We start from the raw sequence: 7,015 nt of genomic DNA, 5'->3' as shown, positions 1-7,015 counted from the left end.
GGATTTTAACTATTTATTTCCAACTTTATTCTCTAAAACCAGCACTAGGAAAAGAAGTACTGTTATTTCTGAGTCATCCTTCAGATTTCTTTTCCTTACCATACACAAAAAGATAATTTCTATGGCCTAGACATCTATTAGTAGATAGGATGAGTAAGAATATAAAATGGCATCCAAATTTTACAAGGATTTTTTTCCTGAGGAAAGTATTAACTACTTTGACTCATTCATGTAAGTCGTTGTTAAATGAATTTAGAAGGGAATGTTTTTAATTGTGTAACTGCAGAATGTGTGCTCTGTATTATAAGACATCATAGATCTGTATATACAGTAATAATCTTGCAACCATGAAATAAAGCATAAAATGCCTTAACTGAAAGTATTGGTATCAGTATTTAGTAGGCAACAAAGCACAATAAATGAATCAGGGCATGACATACTCTACAACATCTGTGTGGAGTAAAAATAAATACTAACACTACATGTCTATAAATATTGGTAACTGTAAAGCAATATAAAATACATGTGTTTTAATTTCTATTTCATGTGTGACAATGAAGGAGTATCAGAGACATCCCAGTGTGGGAGAAATACACTTCCCTGAATTAGTCCAGTAATGACACTACAAAATCAAGGAGGCAAGGAAACATGGATAAGCTCTGGCCAATTGGTGACTCAATATCCAGAGTGGCAACAATGCTTTATCTAAAAGGTCCAGACCAAATAATCACGAGACATATGTGACCCAGACACACATATACAAGAAAGAAACAAGCAATATAAATTCTTTCTGAGGAACCCAAAGGTTCAACTTAGTAAACCTAAATCCAGTTAAAAAAAACGTTTACTACTAATACAATCAAAGAACTAAAAGAAATAATCTTTAAAGAATAAAGGAAGATACTGTTCTCTGCGCTGCACAGAAACTATTTAATTTCATACAATCAAATCTGTCAATTCTTGCTTTTGTTTCCTGAGCTATTTAGTAACAAAAAGAAATTATTTTGTGCCACTATATCGAATCGTTTTCCTTAAGTTTTCTTCTAGTAGTTTCAAAATTTGAAGTCTTATCTTAAGATTTATGGGGCCAGGGATATAGCTCAGTGGCACAAGTGCCAGCCTGACAAGCACAAGGTCCTGAGTTCAATTCTTGTTACCAAAAAAACAACAACAACAACAAAAAACTGGCTTATCTTAAGGTCTTTGATCCATTTTTTAGTGGATTTTTGTACGAGTTGTGAGATAAGGGTCTAGTTTCAATCTACTACATGTAGGCATCCAGTTTTGCCAGCCCCACTTGCTGAAGAGGCAGTCTTTTCTCCAGTTTATGTTTATGGCACCATTGTTGAGAATCAGAAATGATGTCTGTTTCCTCTACAGTGATTGTAGCTGCATGAGTTTATTTCTGGGTCTTCTATTCTATTTGTCTCTGTGTTTGTTTCTATGGCAATACTATGCTGTTTCTTTTACTATGGCTCTGTAGTATATTTTGAAATTGGAGGTTGTGATGTCTCCAGCATTGCTCTTTCTGGTCAGGATTACTTTGGCTCCTTGTGTTTCCACATTAACTTTAAGATTATTGTTTCTAGTTCTGAGGAGAACGTCATTGGAATGGAATAAAGAGGCATCCTACAGAATGGGACAAAAATCTTTGCCAGCTATTCACTGGAAAAAGCATTGTTTCCTTTGCCAAGACCAGGAGGGCATTCCCCAGACCAGTGGAGGCTGATATTTGTGGGCAAACAGCTGGAAGATGGGCACAGCCTGTCTCACTACAACGTCAGAAGGAGTTCACCTAGCACCTAGTTCTGTGCCTGAGGGGAGCTATCTGTGTTTCTCCTATCTTCAAAGCTTTTAACAAGTTTCATTCCACTTTCAATAAAGTTCTTGCATCCCCCCCACCAAAAAATACCACCCAGTATATATATAATTATACTGCTTGGCCTATAACATACACAAATATAAGATATTTGAGAGCGGCAGCAGAAAGGAGTCAGGAGGAAACAAATCCGTGTTGGGGTAAGGACAGGATACCTGATGGCAATGTGAATTCGCCGGAAGAAATGAAAAGATCCACAATTGATAAATAACAAAGTTACTACAGTAAACTCCCTAGCTATGCATTTGATTCCTTTTCTACTCACAGCTTCTTCACAAGAAACTGTTGTGCTGCAAATATTACTGTCAAGAATTATAAAGAACCCCTAACAATTCAATAATAAAAAGACAAACAACTCTACTTAAAAATCAGCAAAGGATCTAAAGAGATATTTTCCAAAGAATATATATAGCTCACCAATAAGTATATGAAAAAGAAAGTGCTCAATTTGGCTAGTCATTAGGGAAAGTGTAAATCAAAATTACAATAAGATGCTGTGTTAGCTTTCTGTTACAGTAAAATACTTGACATAACAGGCTTATCAAAAGAAAAGTTTTATTTTGACTCCTAGTTTAGGAGGTTTCAACCCATCATCATGTTTTTTTGGCCTGTGGCAGAACAGCATGTCACTGCAGAATTATATGGCAGAGTAAAACTCACCTAATGGCCAGGTATTGAAAAAGAACATGTGCAAGGGGCTAGGGTCCCCTTGTCCCCTATAGGGACACTTCTGCTACTTCCTAAGGACTTCCCACTCAGCTCCACCTCTTAAAGTCCCAGACCCTCTTCACAGTTCCACTCAGGGAACAAGTCTGTAACACAGGCGGCTTTTGGAGGCATCCAGACTAACAGCAGATGCCTCTTCGTACCTACTTACAGGGCAATAGTAAAAAAGACAACATAAGGAATTTTGGAGAGCATGTGGCAAAATTGGAATTTTCACACATTGCTGGTAAAAGGGCAGAATAGAACAGCTACTTTGGAAAGTAGCTTGGTAGCTCCTCACAATGTTAAAACAGAATTACCATAAGATCTGGGTTCACTTCTATGCATGAGACATGAAATATGAGACAGGTAAACATAAATTCTCTTTTATATGGGTATTCATAGTAGCATTATTCATAACAAAAATTCAGAAGCATTCAAATTTCCATCAACTGATGAATAAATAAATGTGACATACAGATATGTTTGTACATATATATATACATATATATATCAAGTAAATGTGACATACATATATGTATGTGTGCATATATACATATATCAATATATACAGCAGCATAGCAGTATCAGTATATATACATATATATGTGTATATATATATATATATGTGTGTGTATATCAGTATTGTTCAGCAACAATAAGGAATGGTACTGATACTCAACATCATGAACCTTGGAAACATTTGCTCAGTGACAGAGGTCAATTCCAAGTATTGTATGATTTCATTTATGCAATGACCAATAGGCAAATCTGTAAAGACAGAAAGTATAACAGCAATTACTTAGAATGGAGAAAGGTAAAGAGGTGCTGTGGGTGTGTGGTATTTTTGAAGTGATGAAAATATTCTAAAATTAAGCTGTGTTGGTTGTTGCACAACTTTGAATACTACAAGCCACTGACTTTTTGCTTTAAATGGGTGAATTTTGTAGAATGTGGCTTATATCTCAATACAGAGCTTTTACAAAGCAAACAAAACTGTGAGATCTTCTTCAGCTCAGGTAAATCATCATCCATTTCCCGAAGCCTAAACAGTTCCTGTCACAGCTGGGTCATATCGAAATGCAATCACGGCTTCCAAAATTAAATCATGGCTCCTTTAAATGTTGAATCATTCCTTTTCCTCCTCCACCTTCCCCTCCCCCTTCCCCCTCCCCCTCCTCCTCCTCCTCCTGGGCCTCACTGAGTTAATTCCCTAGGTTCTTACATGTGAAATCACACTATATGTGCCCTGGTTAGGTCAGCATATACCCTTTCCCTAGGGATCCCTCGAGAAGTTCACAGACACACAAAGCTTTCCTTGTGTGTGAAAGTCTGGGTCTCAGCAGAACCTCCTAATCTAGCACTGTACGCTTGGCATGGGTAATTCCCTTGCCCCATTACCAGGTAAATCTGCTTCCTACTTTAGCTTTTCTGCTCAGGGAACTTTAATCTGTAAGATTCAAAGAACAGAAGGTCTCCCAGAGGGGAGAGATAGAAAGCTAGTGGGTAAAAAGAGATAAATTATGTGCAAAGAACAGAAAATGCCCCATTTTGTCTTCTTTGCAGCCCCCAATTCCCATTCTGTCTTCTCCAGTGACACTGGATTTTCCAGTCATTTATCACAGTTGGAATAACAGTCATATCTACCCCAGAGCCAAACACAACTCCCTCAACTCTGAGCAAATTGAAATGGCGTACTGATTCAGCAAAGTAATGACCTTGGCAATTTAGGCGTCTTAATAAGAAATATGTGCTATCATAAGATTTTGAAGTTCTGCTTTTCACTGATGAAATCAAAGGAAGATGTAGAAGGCTAATAACTTCAAATTTGTGAGGTAGAAGAAGAGAGAGAGCAAAGAGTTTTACAATTCCTATTCTGAAAAAATTTTTTCCACTTTTCAGTTTCCAAACTGCAAATTGTGGTGAACATGGAAAAGTGATATTGGAACAACTTCAAAATATGAATTTTTTTTCAAACTACATAATATACTGGATGGTAAATTCCTGAACAAAGATGAAGAAATTAGTATTACAACAGGTTACCACAGGGTCTGAGGCTCTGCTTCATTCCACTGTCAGATAAGAGTGAGGTTATTGAGAACTTGTTGCTTTGTTTGCAGTCCTTTAAATGTGGTGGCATAAACTGTGCATTTCAAAAGGAGGCAGGAAGCAGATGCTCTGCTGTCATTATTCATAAAGCTAGAGAACCTACTTGAGCATATTTGCTCTGCCAAATAATGTAAATAATGCCATTGAGTACAAATAATCAATCACCGGAAGTTTTGGACAGCTGCTACCTCAGCAAAGACTACAAAGAGTGGCAGATCAGTGGCAAGTGCAGAGACAGCAAAGAAATACTTTGGCCTCCCCAGAGAGACATGTAATTAACTTATGTTTTATTTGATTAGTAGCTATGGCTGTTTTTACATTATAGTGGCAGAACTTGGTTATTCCAGTAGAGATACAGCCCACAAAGCTGAAAATATTTACCCACATTTGTAGTCAGAGTTTATAAGGGAAAAGATTGAGTATAGGACACATAATTTATAGGATTATTTTATAATATTCACCCAAAGAGTCAAATTTAAAAGAATGCAGGACCCCAGGAGCCCAGCTGAGGGCCTGGGTCCCACGGCAGTGTTCTGCACAAGTCCAGCTGAAGACCTGGAGTGCCTGGCAATGTCCTCCATATGTCCAACTGCAATAATGTCTCATGCAAGTCTGTATCAAAGATCTGCCCTGGGAAGGCCCAAAAGTCAGTGGTGGAAGCTAGAAAGTCTATGCCAGTGGGATGAAGGCTCTGTGCCAGCAGGCGGAGGGATCTGCACTGGAGCCAGGAAGTGATGCTCAAGGTAAGGACCAGAGCTGCCCCAAAGAGAGCTGAGGTCATCCTCAGTGACAGCAAGGTCCCAAACTCCTCCGACAATAACAGCCAAGTGCATATCAGGAAAACCAGCATGACAAGCTTCTCCAGGAGAATCAACAGCACACTGTCTTCCCCTCCAGTTCTCTTTTTATACTATTGACAACAATCCTCAGGGGGGCCTTCTGCACTCAGCACCATGCTGATTCAGTTCAGCTGGGTGTTACAAGTTGACCACGAGTTAACCCACTTCACAAAATACCTAGTTCTTTGGAGAAATGTGTACTAAAAAGGTGATTACATAACTTTTCTTTGTTAATCTCTTCCTGTAGTTTTTGCTGGTTATTCTCAACTTGCCCACCCAAATGTATTCTGTGTCATTTCCTGCTCTGATCTTTACTGACTGCATACCTCAAGCTGGTGAGGTATGGCATTGTGATGCACATCTGTCAGTTCAGCTACTCAGGAGGTGGAGGCATGAGGATCACAAGTTGGAGCCCAGTATAGGCAATGTAGCAAGACCCTGTCTCAAAGTAAAATTTCAGAAAGTAGGACTGGAGATGTTGCTCAGTGGTAGAGTGCTGGTCTAACGTGTGAGGCGTGAGGCCCCGCCTTCTTTCAGCCCTAGTACAAAACACTTAAACCTCTCCCATAACTCTGTAAACCCATCTCTCATTAGACATTTTCTCTCTTTACCCCTTGGTCCTAGAAGTCTCTGGCTATTTTTGGTCACCAGTGTCTCTTATAGTTCCCTTTGTACATCTCTTATGGTTGTTTTTTTGAACAGTTCCTTAAATTCTCCTCTCTTAAAACCATTTGAGGTGTTCCTTCTCTCTCTTACAAGTTTTCTTCAAATATGTGGTCATTAATTTTATTCACAACTTTCCCAATTATCCAATCTAGCGTTTTGAGGATTGTGTTTGCTAGCTTTTGTTGCTGGGAATAACAACTTAAAGCTTAAAATGTTTATTTTGACTCACAATTTCAGATTTCAGTCCATGGCTGGCTAGCTCCAATGCTGTGGGCCTGTGGCAAGGCAGAGAACATCAGAAGAGACTGCTTGCTTCCCAGCAAAAGGGAGTCAGAGAGGAGAGCAGAGAGTCTGGAAAGTACAGGCTGGGAATGGGATATATCTTCAAGGGTAGGCTCCCCAGTGACCCCTTGCCTGACTAGATCCCACCTCCCAAAGCCCGCTCAGTGAATAAGTATCAGTGGATTAACGCACTTGATGAATTTAGAGCCCCATGGTCCATTCATGTGCCAAAACCCATCAGCTGGCAACCAAGTCCTCATTCAAAGATCACTTTGGGGAACATTTTGGATCCCGACCATAGCAGGGAGGCACTAAATTTGCATATTATTCTGTTTGTATTTGTCTTCATAAGAGAGTGACTATTTTCTTTTCTCGTTCTGGCCTTTTTGTATGTTGGCACTAAAATACAGCATGCTCATGTTGTGAGTTACAGAGTATTTATTCTGTGTGTAAACAAATAATTTTTACACTATAAATAATTTGTGTAAGATAAAAAATTATGTATTTGTGATAAATGGTGAAGTAACCTAACTTA

This window comes from Chinchilla lanigera, unplaced genomic scaffold, assembly GCF_000276665.1.
Source record: "Chinchilla lanigera isolate Chin_1 unplaced genomic scaffold, ChiLan1.0 scaffold00017, whole genome shotgun sequence".
Classification (NCBI taxonomy): Eukaryota; Metazoa; Chordata; class Mammalia; order Rodentia; family Chinchillidae; genus Chinchilla; species Chinchilla lanigera.
Note: the sequence above shows the minus strand (reverse complement) of the source record.